We start from the raw sequence: 27,763 nt of genomic DNA on the forward strand, positions 1-27,763 counted from the left end.
CTTCCAGACCTCTGCTCCTCAGGCACTGATAGTGTTGGAATGCAGGACTATGGCCATGGGTTAGGGATGGTCTCAAATTGTGAGCTTGTTTAGGATAATTTTTAACATACCCAGATATATATTTCTAATGTTAGGAAAAAAAAAAAAAAAAAACCCTAAAAGGAAAGATATTCTGGTTTAGCTGTGCAGAATACGTGATGTTTTATTTGTGACTCTTGATAACCTCTGCTTGTTTCCCATATAAACTAGAAACACATGACAACATCTTGGAAGAGTGTTATTGTCCCCACCCTGGACGGACATTGAGACCATCTATCTTGTGTTCTCATAAGTTATTGTTGGCACGGAAGTGATTTTAGTGTTCATCTTTTAAAATGGTTTTTTTACATTAAAGGCCATATGGTGAATAGTGTATAACTTAGTGTTATGAAAGGTAACTTCTACACAGTATTTAAAGTTGGGGAGAGAACAGAACTCATTTTAATGTTCACTTCCAAGTAGATACAAATGATTCTTTCATTGCCCCTTTTCATTTCTGTTTCTCTCTTTCATTTTTCCCAATGGCTAAGGGTTCTTTGATCAGAGCTAGTGGCTTGGATAAGAGATTCATTCACATATCCTATTTTATAATATGTATCTTGATTGTAAAATCTAACTTCATGAGCCTGTGCATATAGAAATATGGAAATGGGGATTCACTTGTTCTTCTGATGAGATCATAAAGGTGGTGAGGGCAGAGCTAAACATCATAAGAAGACCCACTTTTATTGTTTAGCAAAGTAGCAATGGAATACTTTCCATTTATTTTCAATGTTTCTATTGTATGCTGGGGGAACTACAACGATAAGCCAGACAAACCTGATTTCAGAGAACTTACAGTATAACAGGGCAAACAGACAGTTACTACCAAGTATGATAGTTTATATCATACTGCACTGGGTCTGGGTTTGATAGTATGTTGATGACTCTGGGAGCACAGAGAGGTAGGACGCCTATCCCAGTCTTTGGAGTCCGAGGCAATAACATTAAGCTGGGGCCTAAATGTTGAATGGAATTGACCAGGTAAAGTTGGGAAGAAAGGAACGTCCCAGGTAGAAGGAACAACATGTGTATAAAGGCCTGGGAAAGATAACCAGAATAGGTGTTTGGGGAGCCATGATTAGTCCCATGTGGCTGGAATGTGGAGTAGAATGAGGATGCCTGGAGAGAAAGGAGGTTGGAGAGATGGTCAGTATTATGGATTAAATTGTCTTCCCCTGAAAGATGTGTTAAGTCCTAATCCCTGGTGGTTTTTGCTAGTTGCCATTGAGTCAGCTCCAACTCATAGCAACCTATGTATAACAGAACGAAACTTTGTCTAGTCCTGCACCGTCCTCGCAATCGTTGCTATGTTTGAAACTATTGTTGCGGCCACTGTGTCAATCCATCTCATTGAGGGTCTCCCTTTTTTTCACTGACCCTCTGCTTTACCAAGCATGAGGTCCTTCCCCAGCAATTGGTACCGCTTGATGACATGTCCAAAGTAAGCAAGATGAAGTCTTGCCATCCTCACTTCTAAGGAGCATTCTGGCTGTACTTCCTCCAAGACAGACTTGTTTGTTCTTCTGGCAATCCATGGAATATTCAATATTCTTTGACAACACCACATTTGAATGCAATCCCCCAGTTTCTGTTTGGAAATAGGATCTTTAAAGATGTCACCAGTTAGTTTTCATGAAGTCATACCTTATCAAGTGGGTCCTAATCCAATCATAGTGGTGTTCTTATAAAAGAGAGTTCGGTGGAACTTGGGAATCTGTCCGACTATGACGCTGTGCTGCTGAGAATCCAGGCCTACCAACCACTGGCCAGACCATAGATTCAGAACATTCGGATTATATTCACAGCAAATTCTAACGCAAATGTTTCCATTCCTTGGGAATAAATGGAAATAGCACCATCTTTTGCCAAAACAAAGACACTTTTCACAAAATTTTTATTGTTTTCTTCCTTCTTAAAAATAATATTTTTATGCCCCTCTTTAAGTTTATTTTGGTGGGGAAGCATGGGTGAATTCCTCATTGGTTTAGTTAAATTCCTAAAATCTCTTGCTGATTTTGACTTACTAGTCTGCCTGGTTGCTGTTAAAAGAAAGCTTGTGTTCATCTAAAGCACATCTTTGGTTTATGAAACAAGTGGTGTAAGGGGCCTTTACCACCTGTACCACACTGTGCGGCTGCCAGTGTGAAGGGTCTAGGCAATATGAAGGAAAATATATGTGTTAAAAAACTATATTAATAGACAGATGCTCACTTACTTTGAAGACATCATCAGGACAGACCAACCACGAGAAAAGGACATCCTGCTTGGGAAGGTAGAGGGTCAGACAACCTGAGGGAACCCCTCCGTGTTATAGATTGACGCGATAGCCACAGTGGTCCCCAACAGAACAACGCTCGTGAGGATGGCACAGGACCTGGCAGCAACACTTCGTTCCGCTGTATAAAATGTCACCGTAAGTCAGAACCGACTCCTTGGCAACTAACAACAACCATATTGCGGCTGGGATGATTCCTTAGAAAGTAATTATCAGAGTAGAATGACTCCCCAAGTCAGCAAATACACTTGGAGCTCCTCATGCTGGCGGCCCCTCCCTGCCCCTGCTCTCCCTTTCATCCCGGTTGGGGCACCCCCTTCTCTTCCCAGTGCACCGTGGTCTCACCCAGAGTGCTCACAGGCGGCCTCATGCAGAGTGTACCGTCCAGGTAACAGGAAGTTCCACTTGACTTTTGCTCTGTCAGGGTAAGGATTTGGAAAATTTTATTCACAAAACACTTATCCTTTTCCCAACCGAATCCATGAGCCAACGGGTGCATATTTATAAGTAAACTTGACTCGGGTATCTGTGAAGGCAGAGTTCCACATCCAGGGGAAAACATGTCTCGGGACAGATGGAATGAGGGAGGAGGAGAATGGAAGGAACAATTTGGTGTTCCAGGAATTATACATATATTTTTAAATCGCTCTTCCGAAGTTGTATTACATTTCAGCAACTTTCAGGTCTTGATTTTTGTAGATGCAGATTTTTACAGAGACACACAGGCAGGTCTCCACATTTAATATGGAACTGTAGAAAGACACAGATAGATGCCTCTCAACCCACTGGATCTCACACAGGTGTGGTACCATTCACAGAGGTCAAGAGATGAAGCTGTGCCAAACCTCTGCAAATGAAGCCAAAGAAAGAGAGCGATGAGAAGGTTTTAAACCCTGGACACGAAAATAATAATTTATCTTGAAAATAAAATAGTGGTCTCTCTGTATGAATACCATGTTTCTTTTGTCCCCTGAACTCTCACGTATTTCTAACCCATTACACTCTGAGAAAAATAAACTTTAAGAAACGCTGTCTCCAGATCAATTACACCCTCTTTTACTATTTAGTTTTCTTTTTCTTTCCTTCCTTCTTTTTTTCTCTCTCTTGTTCTTATTTTAATTAAAAACAGTAGTAGACACTAGACACAAGAGTTATGCTTTTGTAGTTGGCAAAATAGATGAAGGGTTAAGTTAAAAGGCCTCCTCATGGCTGTGTCTGTGAGGACTCCAGGGGAGGACGAGAGGGTGGAGAAGGAGGGAGCGGTTGTGTCCAGGAGGAGGCTCCAGCTTGAGCCCAGGCTAATCTCCCTGCTGGGACTCAGACAAGTCTGGGCAAGACAGGTGCACTGGTGGGAGAAACCTGCCTGGAACTTCTTTACTTAATATGACTGAGAAGCCTCCCGGGACAATCAATTATCTTCATGGAAGAGAGGGCAAGGCACCCATGAAGAGCCACTTCACCCTCATATCACACATTTTTCCATTCAACAAATACTTACCCAGCACCTGTTCTATGCCAGGCACTATTCTTGGAAGTGGGGATATGATACAGAACAAAACAAAATCCCTGCGCTCATGAAGCTCACACTCTACGGAGAGTATAAACAAATAGCCATGTCATTATGTAGAATGTCAGAGAGGGATAAGTGCTAGCGAGAAAGATAACGTTGGCAGAAGGGCAAGGGAAGAGAGGCCTGAAGGAAGTGAGGGAGCAAGTCACGTAGATCTGGGGGAGCCCATAGCAGGCAGACGGAGAAAGTTTGAGGAATGTGCACCCAATGCAATGAAAAGCAAGAGACCAATGGGAATGGCCATTGTAGGGATTCCGCATTTACTCTGAGTGAGTTGGAAGCTCCTGGAAGGCTTTGGAGAGAAGAGTAACACGAACCAACATATCTTAGAGGGGTAACTCTAGCTGCTGAGTTGAGAATAGGCCACAGGAGGCAGAGGTAGAAGCTGGGAATTTAGTCAGTCCAGCCGGCATGGTCTGAGGTTTTCTCCAGCCACGTAAGTGACGTAGCTTTCTCCCAGGGTCCTGGAATAGGTCCAGAATTAGACTAGGTGCAGAGTTTAATTTAACCAGGACTGGGGTTTTGCAAGTGTCTTAGTTACCTAGTGCTGCTGTAACACAAACACCACGAGTGGATGGCTTTAAAGAACAGAGCTTTATTTTCTCACAGTTCTGGAGGCTAAAAGTCCAAATCAGGGTCTTGGTGGTGTTGGTTCCTCCCTTCTAGGTAGTCCTAGGTATTCCTGGTTCCTTAGCTTATAGGTGATCTTCACGTGGTGTCTGTCTTCCCTGTGTGTGTGCGTGTGTCTGTGACTATACTGCTCTTCACAGAACTCAAAAGTGACCGGGTTTAGGATCCACACTACACTGGTATGCCGTCAACTAATTGATTGCATCACATTAGATTCCATTATAGAAAGTGATTACATTACATTAGATTAGATTATGCCCAAGGTACAGGGGTTAGAATTCAAATGCGTAATTTGTGGTTGAGGGGGATTCACAATTCAATCCATAACAGTAAGGAAGTGATTATAATGATGCATTAAGGAGGGTATGATGGTTAAAGACTGAGATTATGGAAGTTTGCAGTTATGGATTGAGGGTATGGCAATGGACGTGGGTAGCTGAGGCAGGATGGAGGACGAGAACGCTGAAGGAGGAAAGGCCGGCGAATTGAGAGACCAGCTATTGAAATGACCGTCAAGTGATTGAAATCGCCAAAAATTTTGACAAAAGCAGTATTAGCCCAGGACAGTGGCCATAATCCTGGAGCTAAACTCTCCAAGTAACAAGCAGGGCAAAAGAACGGTACAGCCTGTGATGTGAGCTGCACAGCTCAGGGCCGTTTCAGAGGAGAAAGGAGGGCCCAGGGCTTGCAAGCAGCAATAAGGAGCAAGAAGGACACCTCTTCCCATAACCAGGCACGGAGATGTGGGGGAAGGGACGGGTGGTAGAGAAAACAGCTGCCCCTTGCAAGGGCTGCAGGGAAAGCAGTGTCCTCAGGGAAAAGTGGCTTTCCTTAGGTCACGAAGCTGAAGGGAGGATACGGAGCTAACACTGAGGGCGCAGACCTACAGTTCCTGAAGGCATAGTAGAAGCATTTCAGGAAACTGGGGAAAGGCGGTCATGGGGAGAGGAGTTTAGGGTGGGAAAGACACAGCCAGCTGCATGGGGGTGAGCAGTTGAGTAAGGAGGGAGGCTCTGAGCGTTGGCCTTCCGATAGAGAGAGGAGGTGGAGAATAAACACAGAAAGAACAGTTTCTCTTAAAAATCGTATAACATTTTAAATCAAGGCAGCACTGCTTTAGTTCCTATATGAAAAGGTGCAACCAAATGGGGAGAAAGGAACATAGCCCCCATCCAGTAAGCAACCCAGCCTGGCTTTTGTATTCAGGGGTGCAGAGGATGCGGTTTGCCCTCAGGGGCGCCAGCAGCACCCAGAGCTCCAGGTACAGAGGTCCCTGATCCCGGCAGGTGGTGGTGTTGGACACTGTCCCAGGGAGGAGAAGACACTTTCTCACTGCTCTTCAGGTAAGACCAAAACAGAATGTATACCCTGAGAGGGCATCCTGTAGGGAGCCCGAGAACTGCATGGAGAACTTTGAGGAGCTGGGGGCAAACATTAGAGAAAGAATCATAAAGGATTCTATTGGCCAAGGGCTTCATTTGTGGCAGGCGTTGGGCTAAACCCTTAACAAGTTGTTGTTGGGTACTGTCTAGTTGATTCGGACGCACAGTGACCCCGTGTGACAAAGTAGAACTGCCGCATAGGGTTTCCTAGGCTGTAATCTTTATGGGAACAGGTTGCCAGGTCTTTTCTCCTGGGAAGCCACTGGGTGGGTTCGAACCACCAACTTTTCGGTTAGCAGCCAAACACTTAACAGTTGCGCCGTCACAGTTCTTCAGCATACATTACCTTAACATATACGTCCTCATTTAAACCTCACGACAATGCTATGATAAAAGTTGTAATTGTCCTTATTTTACAGATGAGGAAACTAAGACTTGGAAATTTTCTATAGTGCTTAAAATCATGGACTTTGGAATCAGACTGCCTGGGTTTGAACTTGACTCCACAACTTACTTGTTACGTGAATGTGGGCCAGTTAGTTTTCCTCCTATCTGTGAAATGGGGATAACTACAATATGTATCTCACTGAGTTGCTGTGAGAGCTAGAAGAACTTCTTCAATGTATGCATTGAGAGGAGAGTCTGGCACACCATAGACCCATGGTAAATGCTTGCTATGATTATCATTTCCCAAAGCCACACTGCTAGCTGTGATTATTTGTTATCGTCTGGCAGCTCTGTTTGTCATTGTTGTTAGGCACCATCAAGTCAGTGCCGACTCATAGAGACCCCAAGTGCAACAGAAAGAAACACTGCCCAGTCCTGGGCCATCTTCACAATCGTTGCTATGTTTGAGCCCATTGTTGCAGCCACTGTGTTAGTCCATCTCATTGAGGGTCCTCTTTTCTTTTGCTGACCCTCTACCTGGCAGCTCTATTGGACTGTACAAGCAATGATGCTGGAAACCTGCTGCTTTGTAACCACGACTTAACTAATGTCCAGCATGCTGCCTGGCTCCTGACAGGGACGTGATGAATACGTATTGAAAAATGAACGAATCACTGCCATACTCCAAAGGCTAAGCTTTGACTACTGTGCTATATCACATCTCAAAACGTCATCTTATGAGCAAAGAAGATGAAACCTGGGGGAAGTAACTTGTCCAAGATCCTACAGCTGGCACCAGGCAGAGCTGTGACTACGATTCACTCCAAGCATGTTGTTCTTTACCACAACACAGTACTATTTTCTATTTCCCATGGTTCATTGTCATCAGTATATTCCCATTTTAAACCCCAGGCCTGGACTAGGAAAACATGGCACCAATTCCGTATTCCCAGTCTCTCATATCATTTTGATTACCTTTATTACAAGTGACAAAAATAACATTTGAATTTGCTTAGGCAAAATGGAAAGACATTTTGGCCTACCACATCCAACAATGGAAAAACCCATCTACGGAACACCCAAGGATGCAGCTGGACCTTGGAAGTTAAGATGTTGCCCAGACTCTCTTTATTACTTATTTATGCCTCGTTGTCTGTAACTATAGACTAGCTCTCTCACATGAAGGGAAATTTGGCTAATTTCACCTCCAGGTCCCAAGTTCAAATCCTTTGGGAAAGGTCTCAATGATCTTACAGTGGACTGTGGCCAAGAACAGCATCGTATAAGGACACACCAGTTTCTAGGTGGCGCTGTGGATGACAAAGGGCAAATAGATGCAAGAAGAAGGCAGGGTATGGGTCAGGCAATGCAGGGCCACATGCCTTGCCTCCTTTCCTGTTTCCTGTTAATGGCTCTGGACTTAGAGAGCAAAGTTGCTGGTCTCTTTCCAACTCCCATGCAGACTAACTCCCACCACCATTTGCTTACTGATTTCGTAAACATGAGAGTGATATGAGTCTTTAGTAGCAACTTGTTCTTCCTTTCCCTGCATCAAAAGTGCACGTTTTTCAAAGTATCGTCTTCACTTTGTCATTGTTTGGCTTACAAATACAAGAAGCTTTGTTTAAATGTTGTCTTAGTTATCCAGTGCTGCTACAATAGAAATACCACCAGTGTATGGCTTTAACAGACAAAAATGTATTCCCTCACAGTCTAGTAGGCTAAAAGTTCGAATTCAGGGTGCCAACTCCAGGGGAAGGCTTTCTCTCTGTGTAGGCTCTGGGGGAAGGTCCTTGTCATCAATTTCCCCTAGTTTAGGAGCTTCTCAGCACAGGGACCAAAAGACAGGCTTTGCTCCTGGCACTTCTTTTTTGGTGGTACGAAGTCCCTCTCCTCTCTACTCAATTCTCTCTTTTATAGCTCAGAAGAGATTGACTCAAGATATAGCCTAACCTTGTAGATTGAGTCCTGCCTCATTAACATAACTGCCTCTAATCCTACCTCGTTAACGTCGTAGAGGTTAGGATTTACAACACATAAGGTAATCACATCAGATCACAAAATGGTGGACAACCACACAATACTGGGAATCATGGCCTAGCCGAGTTGACATACATTTTGGGGGGACACAATTCAATCCATTACAAACTTCCACTCATAGCATCGAGTAATATCTTGAAAGACACAATGTTGGTTATAGACTCCAGCTAGCTTCGCCTCTGGTGGGGGCTTGATCCCGGGCGAGTATAAATTAGGATGATAATCTGATTCTTACATCTTTAGCAGAAGTTGCTAAGGGAAGAGTTTTCAGATCCTAGAACCCTATGTCCTTTAGTGCAAACATACTACATGTGTTCACATGTGCACACACACACACACACGCCTGTGGAGTTAGAACATTGACAGGAAACTGGTACAATTAATATCATGAGCCTTGTAGATGAATAACTAAGTCAAATCACGTAGATCCAATTTCAATCCTTTGACCATGGACTTGTTCCTTCAGATTTTAAATTCTAGTTCATTTTAATATATTAACAAGTTAATATATTAACTATCTTGCTGATATTTGTAGTGGTGCAACCTGAACAGAATTATGAGTGTGTCTTCTGGAAAGGCGCTTAAGAAACTACTACAGCGCAGTTAACCCTTGCGGTCACCGAGCTCTGGGCACCAATACAACCCGGTGGCTGAGAATGCATTGTTGTTTAGACCCTCTGGGAGCCACTGATTACCAAGTTGTAGCTCTTTTTCAGCCCCAATACCTTGTTTCTACAGGCATTTAGAGCTTTAGCAGCTCTGAAGCCTACCATCATCCCTACTCAGAGCGTCCCTGTAAAGACTGCTTTCACTTGGAATGTGTGTGTGCCTGCACGAGTGTGTGTGTGAACTTGAGTAGAGGAATGGCATCAACGAAGCTGTGTTTGCTGCCTAGGAATGTTCCCTTCACCAGGAAGTTGCCACCAGGTAGAACTGGTTACTTAGAGTGTGGAAGTTCAACCAGAAAAGAAGGTGTTTCCCACTGGCTTGGCTATGTCAGAATGGATAATGCGTTTTCACTTATTTATTTACTTATTCAACAATACTTACTGAGCACCTACTATGCACCATTTTTTTTAAAAGAATTCTTTTAAATGACCTAACCACAGACATAAAAATACTATATTTACCAACTAGTCACAACTACAGCAAAATGCTAAAGAACTACAAGTCCCGAGGCACATGTTGCTCTTAGCCCAACACCTGTTAACCACCACCGGTTAATCCGATCTTGGCCACGCTGAGGTCCAAGGAAGAGCTAGCTAATTGTCTCTGACTTCTCTTCAGCTTGAAAACCTTCCTTGCCTTTTTTTATTCTACATTTTGCTCTCTTGGTCGTCGAGCTTTGTTTTCAGCAGCACTGGGATTATTGAGGAAACCCTGGTGGCACAGTGGCTAAGTGCTACAGCATCTATCCAAAAGGTTGGCAGTTCACATCCAGTAGGCACTCCTTGGAAACCCTATGGGGCAGTTCCACTTTGTTCTATAGGGTCGCTATGAATCGGAATCGACTCAACGGCAACGGGTTTGGCATTATCAAGGAACTTGCTAGAAATGCAGGGTCTGAGGCCACCCCAGAGCCACCGTGTCAGGATTGCACATTTTAACTCCCCCCAGGTGATCCGTGAGCACATCGACGTTTGAGAAGTACTCAACGTCTGAGGACAATGTCCACCCCCGTTCTAACAGGAAGGCCTCTCTTTGAATCTTGCAAGAAAGACCACAAGCTCCCAGCTAAAAGACGACACCATCTCTATTATCTAACAAACCTAAGCTCTGCTGCAGTCAGCTTCGTATCCAGACAGAGCACCTCCCTCAGTGGCTTGGAGGCCCTCTCACCTGGCCCTGCCACTCACTCACTGTCTGCACACACCTGCTGACTCCAGACTCCCCATGCCCAGCATGGATTGGGTAGAGGTCCAAGTCGCGTTGGTGGCACTGCTGTGACAATGGAGCCAAATGCTGACCCCACCTCCTGCCGCCTCCTTCCCACTTCATTTAAGTGCCTAGATGCTCCTTTACCCCGGCCTCTCTCCTGCTTGGCTTGTCCATCTGGACTTGGCTCCTGGTCTGCCTCCCTGCATCGCTGCAGAACGAACCTGTAGAGCCTTTGGCCCAGGTACCAATCCACTCATGGCGGAGAAGCTGGCGGAGGCAAAGCAGTCAAGCCGACCTGCCCATGCTGCAGATCCCTTCCGGAAATGTGCTAATCTTAGGATCTTGAATCCATTCCAGCAGTCCCTCCCGCTGTCCCCCGGGCCAGGTCCCTCCTCCACGTTCCTGATCCTAGCCACCCCAGGCTGTTACACTCAGCATTGACAGTCCCTTGTGTTAAACACCCACCCACCCCCACACACACAACCCAGACTAAATAAGGGCATGCATAAATGTAGGCTGACACACACTGTCTGGCAAACGTCCAACTTCCTTCCCCTGGTCAGCTGAGTTCACATCAGTGTATTTGCAGATTAACTATCTGCTTATACAATATGTTTTTCTTGCTAACAACATTATTACCAAAATAACCGAAACCCAAATTTCAACTCACGGGAACCCTATAGGACAGAGTAGAATTGCCCCAGAAGGTTTCCAAGGCTGTAATCTTTACACATGTGGGCAGCTGGTGGGTTTGAACCACTGACCTTTTGGTTAGCAGCCGAGCGCTTAACCACTGCACCATCAGGGCTCCTTAAAACGCTATTAGGCTTCTTAAATTGTTCTAATGTTTAAAAGGACTGCACTTCTCGCCTCTAAATTTTTTTAAGTACTTAAACAGATACAAAATCATTTCCTCATAGTCTCTCTGACAGGATCCTACCTGTATTTTGGGATATAGCAAGGGCAGTGAAGTCATCATGTTTACAGTCAATCTAGAGGGTAGGGCTTCATGAGAAAACAAAATGTGTCTTGCAAATTGCATATATCATGGTTATCTCAACTCAGCTATGTACTTACGTAATAGAACTTCAGCTCAGTAACTAGTCCCTCACTTGTGGAACCCATAGAGTTTTGCAGTCTGGGAGTTTGAAACTTTACGTGAAGTCTAAACTAACTGGTAGTGAATATCAACGCCATCTTTGGTCTGGTTTGCTCTTGTTGTGCAAGTGTTAGTAAAAACTCTATAGTAGGCTTTTCAAGTCATATTGTCGTTGTTAGGTGCCATTGAGTTGATTTTTGACTCATAGCAAGCCTATGTGACAGAGTAGAGCTGTCCCAAAGATTGTAGTTTTCTTGGCTGGAAACTTTATGAAAGCAGATCCCTAGGTTTTTCTCCTGAGGAGCTACTGGGTAGGTTCGAACTGCCAACCTTTCAGTTAGTAGCCAAATCCTTAACTGTTGTGCCACCAGGGTTCCTTTCAAGTCATATTACTCATATAAAATGGCAGCATTTATATGGCACTTTAGCTCCGTGTTTCAAATGGTTTGCACTCAACTACTTACCCAAAGATTGGTGGTTCAAACTCACCCTCACCCCACAGCACCATGGAAGAAAGGTCTGGCTATCTACTTCTGTAAAGATTACAGCTAAGAAAACCCTACGGAACACTACTACACTATAACACATGGGGTCGCATGAATTGGAATCCACTCAATGGCAACCATCTTGGTTTTTATAAGGCACACTGAGGTAAACTGGAGGTAATTTAGAATCCCAAGCAAGGTTACCTTCAGTGAAGATGGGTCTCTAGCCGCCCAGGCCCAGCCTGGTCACCTGGCAACAGCGGGATCTCAGGCAGGCAGTTGGGAAGCATTTGTGCCACCTGAGGGCAAGTTGACACACATTATCATAGCTAGCGCTTTCTCAATATCCCATCTCCACCTTCCTTTTCCTCTGCCTGTCCTCTTTTTTCCTCTGTCTGTCTTCTTTCTTCCTCTCCCCCATTGCTGTTGGGTATGCCCAGTCATGGGAAGCTCTTGGAGTAACAAAGCTGTTCCTACCTTCGAAGGCGGGAACGCACACGAAGATGACGGTGAGGCAGGTGGCCAGCAGCAAGGTGTGCTGTTTCTGTTAAGGGGCGGACATGTTCTCATTCGGCAGCTCTGCAGTAAAAGCCTTCTCTCAGGTTATGCACAAGTCAGAGCCCATGGCAGCCATGGCCGCTTTGCCTAACATTTTTGGGTAATGAGATATCCCAGTCCCAGCCATTGTACTGCAGTGGATACTTCCAGGACAAATGTGTTTTATAAAGCTGAACAGGGTCTGGGAATTGCCTCCATTATATGGTAGACGTATGCACAGCTGTCTGGTTGCATGGGCTGGAAATGTTGCCACCCACCCACAGAAGGAAAAATCCCAAGACAGGCCCTTGTCCTTTTAAACCTCTAAGAAATAGATATCCAATATCCCTAAAAGGCTGTGTATTTCCATTGCATTTGTATACATTTCACAATGACAATCGCATTTGATGTTTCTCAAATTTGAAAATTATATTTACCTCTTTCAAAGAAAACAGAACTCTTAAGAATCTCCAAGAGTGAACCCACTCCACGGCTCTACAGGAGGAAGACTGGCAATCTGCTTCCATAAAAATTACAGCCAAGAAAATCTGTGGGGGTAGTTCTGCTCTGTCACCTGGGGTCACTATGAGTTGAAACAGACTTGACACACCTAAAAACAGTAGTTGATAAATGCTGACTTATTCATGAAAGTATTGTACAGTTGCAAATTATCACTGCAAAAGGGATATAATCTCTAAACTTTATATTATGGAAATTTGCAAATATATACGAAAGTACAGAGATATAAACCCATTGCCGTCAAGTCAATTTCGACTCATGGCACCCTATAGGATATAGTGGAACTGCTCCATAGAGTTTCCAAGGAGCGGCTGGTGGATTCAAACTGCTAGCCTTTTGATTGGCAGCCACAGGTCTTAACATAGGTGATATAATATTCCCGTATGTATACTCTTAGCCAGATTCAACAATGATCAATTCATGGCCAACCTTGTTTCTACCTTTCATCTATACTCCCACTGTATTATTTCAAAGTGAATCCCACATCATACTTCATTTGCAAATATTTTAACATGGACCTCTAAGAGATAAGGACTATTTTTCAACAAGAGCCGAATCACAATTCCATGATTACATTTAATATCTCAATGTTACTAAATATCAAGTCAGTGTTCCAATTTCCCTGATTGTCTCATCAATATTTTAGTTTCTGATTGGTTTGTTCAAATCAGGATCCAAACTTTTTACTGTTCTAACTATTGGCAAGTGTTTAAGCTTGTTAAAATAAAAACACAATACAAACAAACAAACAAAAAACCTAATATGGGGATTACTCCCTAGTCTCTGTTCCTGGGAGATCTGTGGACCACAGTTTGAGAAACACTCGAGGGCCAGCAAAAAAGAAGAAGACCCTCAGTGAGATGGACTGATCCAGTGCTGTAACAGTGGGCTCAAACCTGGCAGTAATTGTGAGGGTGACACAGGACTAGGCAGTGTTCCGTTGTACATAGAGTGGCTACAAGTCAGAACAGACTTGACAGCATCTAACAACAAGTGTGGAGGTTAAGTGTGAGCTGAATCCTGAATTCTAACTTGACTGTTTACTAGCCAAGTGACTGCAATTCACGAATGGCCAGCCTCTTTTGTAAAATGGGGCTAAGGCTTCTGCCTCACTTAACTCTCATGTAGGGTTGCCAGATAAAAATAGAGGGCATCCTGTGTTTTTACTTGCTAAATCTGATGATCCTACTTTAATGGTGGAGCCCTAGTGGTGTAGTGGTTAAGAGCTCAGCTGCTAATCAAAAGTCGGCAGTTGGAATCCACCAGCCACTCCTTGGAAACACTATGGGGCAATTCTACTCTGTCCTATAGTCATGATGAGTTGGAATTGTCTCGACGGCAACAGGTTTAGACTTTCGTGGTTATTGTGAGGACTCCATGAGCTAACACATGTAAAGTGTTTAACACAGGGCTTGACACACGGTAACTGCTCACTAGATATCAGCTGTTGAGTTGAGTGCATCACTAGAGAAAACGGAGGAAGGGCTGGCTCTCTTTTTTGGGCTGTCATCTATCTGTTCTCTGCTTTGTTTTAGTGTTCTTTCCCCAGTTGGGAAAGAACTACCTTAGGTGAGCTAAAAGGTTAAGTTACACCCTGTAGTTACTTCCTGCAAGTTTCCAGTGAAGAATTTTACAGTGTTTGGGCAGCCAGAGATGATCATGATAACAAAGATATTTCTGGCTCCTGCTTAAAAATGGAAAGCTCTGGGGGCCCTGGCCCCCACTCCCACCAGGCACCGATCAGTGGTGCTGAGTAGCAGCTGCTCCCATCCATCAGTGTATGCTTGCAAGTTTGCCATCTGGCCCATTCCCTCACTTTGTCACCTGCTTGGACCCTGTAGGTATTGGAGTTTGCAACCCCTGTGTCTGCCCTCCAGCTCTTTCCCTGTGCTGGCTCCCAGCCCCAGAAAATGGTGAGCTTAAAGCAGGCCAGGGGCTGGAGAGAAGGATTAGCTAAGAGGAAAGGAGGCTGAAGGACCCCAAGACACTTCTTTATGGGCCCCAATCCAAGCTGTGAATTGAGTTAGCTCATGAGGCAGAATGGAAGAGGGATAGGTACAAATAAAAATTAAAACAAACTAAAAGCAGGGAAGCGTGGATGTGAGGTTGGCAGGGCTTGAAGGAGGCTTGGGAAGAAAGTGGTGAGAAGCAGTTAAGAAAGAGGAGTACCTGAGAACTGAGTAAGAAGTGAGGGAGAAGGTAAGCTAGTAGGGGCAAAGAGAGAAGAAAGAATGGTAGATGCAGAGTGACTATTATAAACCAGCCTTTTTTTTTTGGTGGCTTATGGTCTCCACAAAGTATAATCCCCACCCTCTTGAGGACTTTCTGAGGAATTCTTATCTGAAGGCGAACAGACCATAGGTCCTTGTTTCACTGAAGCAGCTCCATGCTATGTCATTTTTCCTGACAGTCAGGCCGGTGCTAGAAGCAGCTTGGGTACCTGACGGATACCAAACGGGACCTAGTGCTGAGAACAGGACTGGTGTTTGTTGCCACCGTTGCGAACGGTGCGTTCCCTTCCCACTGAGGGTGTCCAGGCAGCTGTTGGTGGAGTGACTGAGGTGTGTGTGACAATGTCTGCCTCAAACAGGGCTCGCTGGCAACTATGGGACCTCAGCTCTCCTCCCACCCCTACTTTTCCTTTCTTCTTCTTTCCCTCCTCCTCCTCTTCACTGATCATCAGAAATAGCTCCAGGATAAAGGGGAGATGGAGTAACAGGGAGCAGAAAGGAGAATCATTTGTCCCTGATAGCAACTTCTGGAATATTCCCTTTCCCCAAATTGGGCATGCAATTGTTGGAAAACAGAAAAATCTGAAGATAGAAATTTTGTCACATAAAACTCACCTTGGAAAAGGGAAAACAAACAACAACAACAAACCTTTTTCCCCCTGGGGAGAATGAAGCAGTTAGATATGGTGGTCGTCGTAGTTGTTGCTAGCTGCTGGTGGGTCAGTCCCCCCGCCCCCCACTCATGGCGACCACCGTACAGCGGAGCAAAATGCTGCGTGGTCCATAATCTATTGCATATCAGAATATTGTGTCTCTAGGATTTTCAGTGGCTAATTCTTGGAAGTAGATTGTCGGTCCTTTCTTCCTACTCCATATTAGCCTGGAATCTCTGCTGAAACCTATTCCGCACCAAAGCAACACACAAACCTCCGCTGATAGACAGGTGTCGGCTGCGCTTGAAGTGCATTGGCGGGAATCGAATCCAGGTCACCTGCGTGGAAGGCAGAGGGTGAGAATTCTACCAGGATGTACTACACTCCATGCTTAAGTAGAATTGCCGAAAGAATTTCCAGTCCTTCTCACCAGCCTTTAAGCAGAGTGATCAGGAACAGAAGGTACCCTCAAGTCCCCAAATTATCTAGGCTAAGGGTTAACCTTCTTAAGTAGGAGGTAACTTCCTCATCCTTTGGCAGTTATTTTCAACAAAACAAGAAGCACAGGGGTTAAAAAAGAGGATAAGGAAGAGTTAGAACTTGGTCTCTTTATATGGGAACCTGGAAGAGCTCTCTATTTAGTCAACTGACCTTATACGCCTCTCTGTTAACGTCACAGAGCTTTCCATTTGTGTTTGCATATTTCTTATTAGGCTATTCCTAAGCATTTTATTTTTTGTTTTTATTGAGAATAAAAAAAAAAAAAATGTTGCCTTTGAACGATTCCAACTCATGGTGACCCTATGTGTATAGAATAGAACCAGCTTTCCTGTTGCCTCCTGACAAGGGCTCCTTTCTATTGAGGATAGGAGTCCTTTACTGAAAATTTCAATTGGTTATTGTGGCAAATATAGTTACTTTTATACATAAATCTTGAATCTATGTGTCTTGCTGAGCTCTTATTAATTGCAGGATTCAATTTGTAGATATTTTGTTAAATTTCTTTGTTTGTACCTTCATTCAATGTGAGAAAAAAAAAATGTGAATTTTTTTTTCATTCAATGTGAGATTTGTATATTGCTTTCCCATGCTGTCTTTTTCTAATTTTGCCGTCAGAGTTATGCCAAATTCATAAAATAATTTGGGAGCATCTCATACTTTTCTAATTTATGTAATACAAGAAGTATCTTTTCTTGTAAGTTTCATAGAATGTACTCGTCAAAACGTCTGAGTCTAGCGGCATTTATTAGGAAAACATCTTCGGCTGCCTTTTCAGGGTTGCTGTGTGTGTACGTTTTAACACAACAAGTCTTCCTTCTTAAGCCAAACTTTGATGCGTTTGTTTTTCACAGAAAATCATCTCTTTCATGTATATTTTCTATTTTATTCAAAACAAAGCCATAGATAGTATTTTTTAATAGTTCAAAAAATCTCCTTGTGTTGAGTTTGCTCTTTCTCGATCCTAATTTGGCTTGTGTGAGTTTTTCACCCTTGTTCTTGACCAGGCTTGCCAAAAATTTTATTTTTATTAGGCTTTAGTAAAGTACCAGGCTTTTGTTTTGCTTATTAATTCCACTGCTTTTTTTTGTATTTTATAAAATCTTGCTTAGTTTATTTTTTCTTAATTCTCAGAGTTTACTTTGTTATCTTTTTAACCCTTTGAGTTATAAGCTTTGTTTTATTATTTATTTATTTATTTTCAATTTTTCCTATCAAATTAGACTTTTTTAATTTTTTCCTACCCATGCCTTCTCAGTGCAGGTGTTTTAGGTGGGGAAGACCCATTCCTGGTTCAAAATGGTCACATTAGAATTAGTCCCAGGACTGTTGCTAAAAGTCTTGGCAAAGACATTCTGTTTGTCTTGGAGTTGCTGAACTGAGAGCTTATAAACCTGGCACTGTAGGTGGCCACAATTTTGCTACCATATAGGGAGAGTCTACCTGTGAATGATGGCAACACAGAGGAAAGACAGATTAATGATATTGTTTGAGCACCTGGAGCTAGCTATGCCTGAAGCTCACCTGGGACTTTGTAATTATAATATGTTCTTCTATTTGCGTAGGCCAGTTTGATTTGGGTTTCAGATCCCTGTAAATGAAACAATCTGACCTGTCTTCTAAGAAGGGTATCTAACTCTTTCCTAGTCCATAGTATGTACAGTATACCTCCTACTTTTTCTGGCTCTCAAGTTCTTTGGTAGTGTACTTTTACCACTGAAATATTTGTTGCCTTCTGGTGGGGACTTGCATACCAGCTAAAGGTGAAAGAAATGTTAGTTGATGGAAAATAGCTAAGGTATGAGGCTTAAAATTAAGGTAGCGCAACCAGGAACTGTGATTGGGTAAAAATTTTGTCTCTTTTGGCTTTTGTACCCCTACATAAGCCTCTTACGTGAATTTATGACTTCCTGTATCAGAATTAGGAAGCCCTGGTGGGTTTTGTTTTGTTTTTCTTGTGTCATATTTGGAAAACCAGAGGTTCCACGTGTAACCTAATGGGGGGCACCACAAAAAACATCAGCAAAGTTCTGTGGTAAAGATGGGGGGCTACTAATTATGGATTGTAGAACCTTGAAAGTCCTGTGTAACCATACAGTTCCAGATAGTGTTTCTCAAAATTCATATTACCAACCAAAAATTTAAACACACTCCATGACTCAGCATGCTTCTGTTAATGAAAACACATGGTATCAAAAAAATTTTCAAAGTAGAAAATAATTTGATCTTGAAAGGGTTTAAGTCTATATGTTTTCCTCTGAGCATTGCCTATATGCCACAGGTTTTCTGATTCTATTTTTATTGTAGTTCAGTTCTAAATAGTTAGTTATTTCTATTTTAATTTTTCCTTTGAGAGAAGTTTAAAATTTCAGTTGAATAGTTTCTATCTAATATTTTCTCTATCTCTTTGATATTAATTTTATTACATTATGGTCAGTGCATGTGAGTGTTTAATTTTCTGCTTTACTGAGAATTTCAGAATATGTTAAGATATTCTTTTTTGTTCACATATGGACTGTTTTAGGAACATTCAAGTATGTCTAAAAAGTATGCATCTACACACATAAAATTTTGTTTGTATGTGTAAATATTATAATGTAACCATCAACATATGCATATTATATGGCATTTATTAATTGTGTCATTCAAATTCTATTTATCTGTATCTGTCTATTCATTTTATTGGGAAATATGTTCAAATATCCCTTTAGGACTGTGAATTTGTTCATTTTTCTTTGCACTTCTATCAGCTCTTGCTTTATATATCTCTAGCAATTTGTCACATTATGGTTCATGTTATAATTTCCCAGAGAATTATACCTTTTCACAATATAAAATATACCCTCTTTGTTCTTTTCAAGGCTTTCATGCCTTGAATTCTATTTTGTCTGATATTAATGTTGTCTCATGGGGTTTTTTTGTTACTATTTCTTTTGTAAATCTCTTTCAACTTTTCTGTGTCATGATGTGTCTCTTGTAAGCAGCATATAGTTGAATTTTTGGTTGTTGTTTTTTTATCCAATCTGAGAGTATTTAGCAGGTGAATTTAACTGACTTGTTTTATTTTAATTACTAATATGATTAGTTCCTGAAAGTAGAAATAAAATCTAACCAGTTTGTATTATACCTCTATGCTAGGAGATATTTTTCTATTATTTTTTTAGGTTATTTTCTTCCTTCCCTTCTATTTTCTTCCTTAAGACAGATGCTACAGTTTTCTGAGGCGCTCCCTAAGACCTTTAATTTCCCTTTCACCTTTTCCATCTTTTTGTCTTTGTACACTGGCTCCTCAGAGAATGCCTTAGCTCCATTCTTCAGCTTATGGTGTTTAAGCTTTGTCCATTCTACTCTCAGTCCTTCTATTGAAACTGTTCAATAATCATAATTTTTATTTTCAATCTCTGTTATTCATGACAGCCTATTTTTGTTTTAGGGATGTGTGACCCCTATTCCCTTTGATGATATTACTCATAATAATATGTCTTTTAATGGCTCCATCTCTTTCCTCCGTTAATGCTGTTTCCTTTTATTTGTCTTCTTTGGTTTAGAAGTCTTGGTGTCTTTCTCAAGTTGTTGTTTACCTGACATGTTAGATAATTCTCTGTTAGTTTCCTAAGACTGCTGTAAGAAAGCACCACCAATTGGGTGACTTCAAACAACAAAAATTTATTCTCTCACAGTTCTGGAGACCATTAGTCTGAATTCAGGGTGTTGACAGGGCCACGTTCTCTCTGAAGGCTCTAGGGGAAGATACTTCCTTGTCTCTGCCAGCTCTGGGAGCCCCAGCATGCCTTGGCTTGTATGCAAATCTTCATATGATTGTCTTTCCTCTGCTTTCTGTGTCTCTTCTCCTCTTTCACAGGCCGCCACTAGGATTGGATTAAGACTCACTCTGAGTTGGAATCAACTTGATGGCAATGGGTTTGGTTTGGTTTTTGGTTTTACTCCAACATGGCCTCTTATTACTTAACTGATAATATCTTCAAAAACTCTGTTTCCAAACACGACACATTCACAGGTACCATTTGAGGGATACTATTCAATCCATGACATTCTGGTTGTGGGCTCACATTTGTATTTGAAATTCTCTCTCTCCTATTTGTGAATGTGACATCTTTTTCACATAGCTTGTACCTATGATGTAGGTAAGGGGCAGAATGTGCTGTCAAGATAGTATAATCATCAATAACTGATATTCCAGGCCTGGGCATTCCACATCATCCCTAGCCCGCCTGCTAGGGCTTAGACTTGCCTCTTAGGCGTGAGAGCCCACATACCCTGTTCCTGCATTGGGCTGAATAGGAGCAGCCCCGTCTGCCATTTTGTGGTATCTCAACTTTTCATTCTGTGGTTCTCTCCTCTCTGTTGTTCCCTGCACCCCCTTGGAGCTGAGCACAGCCCAGAGACACACCCACCATGGACAGCAGACCTCTTCTCTCTGTATTTGGGCTGCTTTCTCTATTTCTGGAATTCCGTGTATTTCCTCATCCACAAAGGGTACCTTTCCTTGTCTCCTAGTTCTGTTAGAGATTTAAAAAAGAAAACATGTTTTCCATTGTTTTTAGGCATTGTTTTTAGGCATTTTGGATGGAGGAGGTAGGCCGGGGTATGTACTTGTAAACCATCATGATTTAATCTCCCCAGTTTTTTTACGAACATCAGATTTGTTAATTTAATGAATGAAAATAGTTGACCTGATACGCTTCTGGAGCCATTTGATAGAATTGACTCCTTTCCTAACCTGAGCTTCAGAAGGGCACTAAATTTTATATCATGCATTAAAATCTTTACACTTTGCATTTGCTTAAGACTTTCTCCTTAAAAACCCAAGGGAACATTTTCCAATTTTAAAGTGAGACATTTCTCAGAATCATGTACATTTCAATGTGTTTGGCAGGGTTTATAATTAATAGTCAAAGCAGCACCTGCTCTAAATCTTAATTGCTTTCTTCCCCATGAAAACTGACGCTGGAGGTGTCGGTGAACTGATCTGTACTACATAACACTGCTGCAAACTCAGCTTTGGCATACACAATACAGGAAACACAACACAATATTGAGATTTTTTCCCCCAAAGAAAAACTCAATTATAATTGTTTCAGGCATTCAAGTAAGGTGCCTGTTAATGGATGTGATGGCGACATATCGTTTACTATTTGGCGTCACACACGCGTGAGGTAAGTATATCTGTGTCCACACAATCAGAGTCCAAACGGGCAGCACAATTGATCTGATAACAACGGAAGCATTCTAGGGTCTAATAACTCGGTGTTGCGTCAAAAACCAGTGGCCTTGGAGTCGATTCTGACTTGTAGCGATGCTACAGGGTCGCTGTGAGTTGGAATCTACTCGACAGCACTGGGTTTGGTTTGATTTTAAGTGCTCTGCCGCTAAGCGAAAGGTCAGGTTCGAACGTATCAGCCACTCCTTGGATTAAGGATGTGGCAGTCTGCTTCCATAAAGATGACAGCTTTGGAAACCCTATGGGGCAGTTCTACTCTGTCTTATCAGTTTTTTGGGAGTCAGAATTGACTTGAGCGCAGTGGGTTTGGTTTGGAACGTTTACGGAAACCGATTGCCACATCTTTCTCTCATGGAGCAGCTGCTGGGTTTGAACCTCCAAACTTTTGATGAGCAGCTGAACTGCTGCACCACCAAGATGCCTCTGTTAGTGTAACATAAGATGTCCGAATTTGCTTTCCACTCAGGCTCATCCGCACTTTCATTTATGTGTGCCCCACTGGGTTAAGTAGTCCTAGGTTCTAAGGCCACCTCTGCCAGCTTTGGACTGTTCCTGTGTGTTCCTCACTCGCCTTCCCTGGCCCTCAGCTTCCTCATCCCGCAGAAGCGCACAGGATTAGGCACGCCAAATGCACAGCCTGCTGCCACAGTGGGGCTGACCCCAGCTGTACGACTCTGTGAATAATCGTACTCCAGAAAATCTACGTGGAGAACTTAAGGGCACTGAATTGTGCACATAAAAATGGCTGAAACGGCACACGTTTTGTTATCTATATTTCACCACGATTTAAAAAAGTGTTTAAAAATCTCTATGGAAATGCCAATCTTGTCAATTAACTTGGATTTTAAAATAGACTTCCTTTTTTATTTATTTAAAAACTTCATTAAATTAAAAATGAATTTAATTTTTTTGAAAAATAACAATTTTTCTTTCTAAGCAAGTAATATGTACTTATTTCGGGGGAAAAGAGTGTGAAAAAGAGAAGCAAAGGACGAAACTTACGTGCATGGTTTTGGTTATAAACCAAACCAAACCCATTGCTGTGGGGTCAATTCCTGTTCATAGTGTCAGCCTTCGATATTTAATCAACTGCATTAAATGTCCTAGGGGAACACAAGGAGCCCTGGTAGTGCAACGGTTAAGTGCTCAGCTGCTAACCAAAAGATTAGTGGGTTCGAACTCATCCAGCAGCTCCAAGGGAGAAACCCATTGCTGTCGAGTCGATCGACTCAAGGGAGAAAGACCTGGTTATATGTTCCCGTAAAGATTACAGCCTGGAAAACCCTATGGGGCAGTTCTACTCTGTCACATGGGGTGGCTATGAGTCAGAGCCAACTTGATGGCACCTAAGAACAATGACAGGGGAAGACAAAATGTAAAGGAATCGTCAGATGAGTCTTTTTTGGAATACGAATGCTTGGTTTTTTAGCTTGATTTTTTTCACGTACTAAATTTACTCTAAAAAGGACTCAGGGACATTTCCTGAAATGTACACACCCATTCATTCACCCAACGTTTCTAAAACCTCTTCTGCTTTGAAGCCATGCCTTCTCCCCACCGCTACCTGGTGTTGCGTCTAGAGTCACTGGCCCTCCTTTCAATGGTTAATGGCCGTTGTTTTTGCCTCCATCTCACACTGTGGGGGGAGGTCCACTTGTCCTGTGACCACCTCATCACCGACGCTCGTACACTGCTGCTTCAATACCAAATCTCCTCGGAGGCGGCGGAGACCGTGAGACACCAGCCAAATACCAAACCAAGTGTTCCAGCCATTGCATTCTAAATCCATTGTCCAAGAGAAACATTTTTAAAAGCACGGTTTGTGTTTGCAGGGGAATTTGTCACTCTTTCCCCTGTCTCTGGAAGTAAGGGGCTGAGGCCAGAGTGGGAAGTGTGGAGGGAGTTTGAGGACCAGCTAGCTCCTCTAGAGGGAAGCCGAAAGGGTCCCTGGGAGCATGTATTTCATTAAATGCTTAAGCGGAGTAATTAGATTCAAACCTAGACAAAAGAGCTTGCTGTGCAACTGGAAAGCGCATAGTCCGTTTCACATTTTAGGTCTTATTATAACTGTCGTCCTGACAGTCCCTATCTGAAGTAGAACAAGGGGGTCCATTATTAGCATGCCCTGGAGGAAGTATCACCATGAAAGGAAGTCTGGCTGATTAATTCTGTCGTAGTCTTGCAGATTTCTGGTTCAGCTTCTTGTGTTAATGAAACAGGCCTAGTAGTTGACAGTAGCTGTTGAAATTAGCTGTCATATTTACGGTTTACTAGAGCCTTTTCTTCTGAGATTTCTAACAAAGTGACAGGGATTTCCCGGTAGTCGAATATTTCTCTGGGTTTATTTGAGATGTCAGTAAATACAAGATGTGGGTTTAAAAAAAATGTTTATTTTTTACCAAAGGAAATTTATTCGAGGCTGCAAAAATGTCTTTTCTTGCTTAAAAAGAAAGCTATTCATTGCATTGTCTTTTTATTATTCATAAGTGTATCATTTCAAAAAATATTGATGAGAGCAAAGAAATGAAACACAAATCACCCTCATAAGTTATGAAATATACTCACAATGTATATACATGTGCAAATATCACAACTTGTATATGTGCTTTATCTAATTATTTTAGGTCCGGACATGGATCAATTTTGGAGACCATTTTACTTGCTTTGTGTATATTAAAAAATATTCCTAACATATTTTAGACAACATCAACTGTGCAGTATTAATTGTAGTATTAATTGGAAGGAACTTTATAAAAGCTAAAAACCCCTTGGGCATTATGTATAAAACCCATTGCCATGGAGTCGATTCTCACTCCTGGCGACCCCATGTGTTACAGAGTGTAACTGCTCTAAGACTTTCTTGACAGTCATCTTTACAGGAGCAGATGGCTAGGCCTTTCCTCCTCGGTGGCATTTGGTGGGTTCAAATGGTCAACCTTTAGGTTAGTAGCCAAGGGTAAATCATTTGGGCTGGGACCTATCATGAGTTCAGACAATATTTTTACTCAAATAACGCACGCCCTCTGCATTGGTTTGCTGGCTGTGCCCTCTCCACCAACCCCCAGGTACCCTCACAAGTACCACCACACCAATCCTCTTCCACATGTTGCTATAAAAATTAGTGTAGCGTGCTTATGAAAATACCTCCAGGGGGAGGTCGCAGCTGGCAAATGAATGCAAAAGGCGAGTGTTATTTGTGTAAAAAATGCAGTAATGCCTCAATTATTTGTTAAGGACCTATTACGAATTGTGCTGCAGCCCCTACTGATGGAAACGGATAACTTGTTTGGCTGTTAACCAAAAGTGACAGAGGTTTGATTCCACCCAGAGGCACCTCGAAGGAAAGGTCTGGCAATCTACTTCCCCAAAAAATCAACCACTGAAAACCCCATGGAGCACAGTTCTACTCCAACACACATGGGTCTACCATGAGTTGGAATCTACTCGATGGCAACTCATAGTAGTAACATGCATTAAAAAAAAAAAAAAAAATTTTTTTTTTTTACGCATTGCGCTAGGAAAATAACACGCTATTCCTAGACGTCAAGGAGATAGGGTTCAGAAGAAGGAGCATGTGTTTCAGAAAGGGGGAGGGGATGCAATCAACTGGTACAGGTGCTTTGATGACAGACAGACATCTGTGCAAAGCATAACCGGACCACAAAGGTGACGGCAGCCTAGTCTACTCAAAGGAGAAAGAGGCTTAATTCTCACCCTGTGTCCATCCAGGTCAATCTTCCATTGAGCCGGTCACACTGGGCCACCTTCTGACCCATAATTGTAAGGTCAATACCCACATTGAACCTATTAGAAGTTAGAAAAGTATGTTCTAGCTACTACTCTGACTTTCTTTACGAAATTGTGTCTGTTCCTAAAAATTGACCAGCTGTGACTGGCTTCTATGCACTTCTATACCAGAGAAGACGGAACAGCGTTCACAGCACTTCTTAAAGGGATAGGCTCTGCTTTGTTGTCATTCTTGTATTTCATTGGAAGGAATTAACTGTTTCCACTTAAATATTGGAGGTAATTTTTCTTATTTGAAGGGTTAAAAAAAAATAGACAGGAATGATTTCTAGCTGCCTATTTGGTTTTCTCAGCAATTTGTGTTTTTCTTAGCCATTTGTGGTACAACGATTTGTTAGAGGAGTTGTTTCCAATCAGTGGCGTCTCCCCTCCCCCAGAGGGCATTTGGCCATGTCGGAGAATAGTTTTTTTTTTGTCACGACTGGCAACATGTTCTACTGGTATCTAGTGGGTAGAGACCAGGACTCACGCTTAACATCCTACGATGCTCGGACAACCCTCAACAACAAGAATTATCCAGTCCAAAATGTCCACAGTGTCAAGGTTGAGAAATCCTGTGTCAGAGGATAACATGCTTTTTTTTTAAATGGGGCTAGCAGGAAAAGTTGGGACAAGAGTCTGAACGGAAGGGATTAAATAATTGCCTAGAAATTGGTCTTTGGGCTGGGAAGGCTGAAAGGCACCCCTCCTTCTAGACAGCTGTGGCAAAATCTATGGAAAGGCAGCTGAGCCATCTAAAATGCAATTCACTGGAATCCTGCTTCTGTGGGCAGTTCCTTCCCCCTTTCAAACCTCTTCTGACCAGCCCCCATCTACACCTGACCGCACCCTTGCTCTCTCCCAACCGGTGCCTCTCCTTCTCTTCCTGTTTGCGCTTTGGCCACCCTGGATGGCTTATCAGTACATAAATGCTGTTTATAACACCAGGAAATACCACCTTCAAGATACACAACCCTGAAGTCTGTAACTTAATTTCAGACAGCTGAATACTTTTTTAAATTAAAGAATTTTGATGGCAGGAGCCGATAACAACGGTGCACATTTTCTTTCTCTGGCATTCACTGAGAGACATGCATTTCAAAGGCTGCCTCTTCTTTCCAGTACACCATTACACAGAAAATAAAGCAATTTGTCCTTTGAAGTCTTTTCCTTTAAAAAAAAAAAAAAGGAGGGTTTGGGGGGAGGGTGAGAGAAAGAATGAAAAAGCAACTTTCCTCAAAGGAAATATTCTAGACAGCTGACTTGATTTAGGGCTTTTACACGCACTCAGCTTTTTAACAGTCTGAAGAACTCAGCAAAGCTGAGACAAAGAGGAATCTGAAAAAGCAATCCATGGCTGGGACTTCGGGTAATGAAATTTGCTTTGAACAATATGATCACTGTGTGTGGGTGTTTCATGCAGATGATGACCAGAACATACACACAAAAATCTTTGTTCCATTAGTACTGTTCTAATCTTAGAACCAGATTAGACCTTTTGTTCTTGCCACCGCGGCATTTTGCTTCCCAGGGAAATAGCCACGCTTTCCTTAGGACCGGAGGCCCTGGGTGGTGCTAACAGTTAGCGTGCTCGGTTGCTAACTGAAAAGTTGGAGGTTCGAGTCTGTCCAGAGTCATCTCAGAAGAAGGGCTTGGTGATCTACTTGTGAAAAAAAGCAGCCATTGAAAACCCTATGGAGTACAGTCCTACTTTGACACACATGGGGTCTCCATGAGTTGAAATCAACTTGATGGTAACTGTTCCTTGTTTTCCTTAGGAGTGGGCAGAAGACAGTCCCGTGAACAGTTAGAGATGTTCTAAGGTAGGATTTACAAAGAAGAGATATATGCATAGCACGACTGCTGCCCTCCCTCACCCCCACCCCCTACCCATGGCCAACACTTCTTTCTGGCTGAGCCCAAACAGCCTCAGAATCCTCACAGCCATTCCATTCTGTTCTAAGACACATGAAGGGGCCTCACTGTAGAACAGAAGATCTGCGCAGAGATTTTTTGGTATCCTCGTCTTCTGCCGTTCAAATCCACCAGCCGCTCCTTGGAAACACCATGGGGCAGTTCTACTCTGTCCTATAGAGTCGTTACGAGTCGGAATGGACTCATCGGCAGTGAGTTTGGTTTTCTGGTTTTTCTCACCCATACCACACGGCCCATCATGCTGCTGTTTGCTACATGCAACCAAGAAAACAAGCTCCTCTTGGTGAACCAGAAGTAATTGTGAATCCTGAATGACCAAGTGGGCTACTCAGCCGTAATGAAACTGTAGTAGATTGATTGCAAAAATAGCTCCAATTCTTTACCTTGTATACTCTTTGCAACATCACATTACATAGTAACTTACATCAATTTGTTAATATTAGTTAATATTATTAGTTAATACTGTTACTAATATGGAGGAGTCCTGGTGGTGCAGTGGTTAAGTGCTTGGCTGCTAACCCAAAGGTTGGCAATT

This window comes from Elephas maximus, chromosome 22 (genome assembly GCF_024166365.1).
Source record: "Elephas maximus indicus isolate mEleMax1 chromosome 22, mEleMax1 primary haplotype, whole genome shotgun sequence".
Lineage (NCBI taxonomy): Eukaryota > Metazoa > Chordata > Mammalia > Proboscidea > Elephantidae > Elephas > Elephas maximus.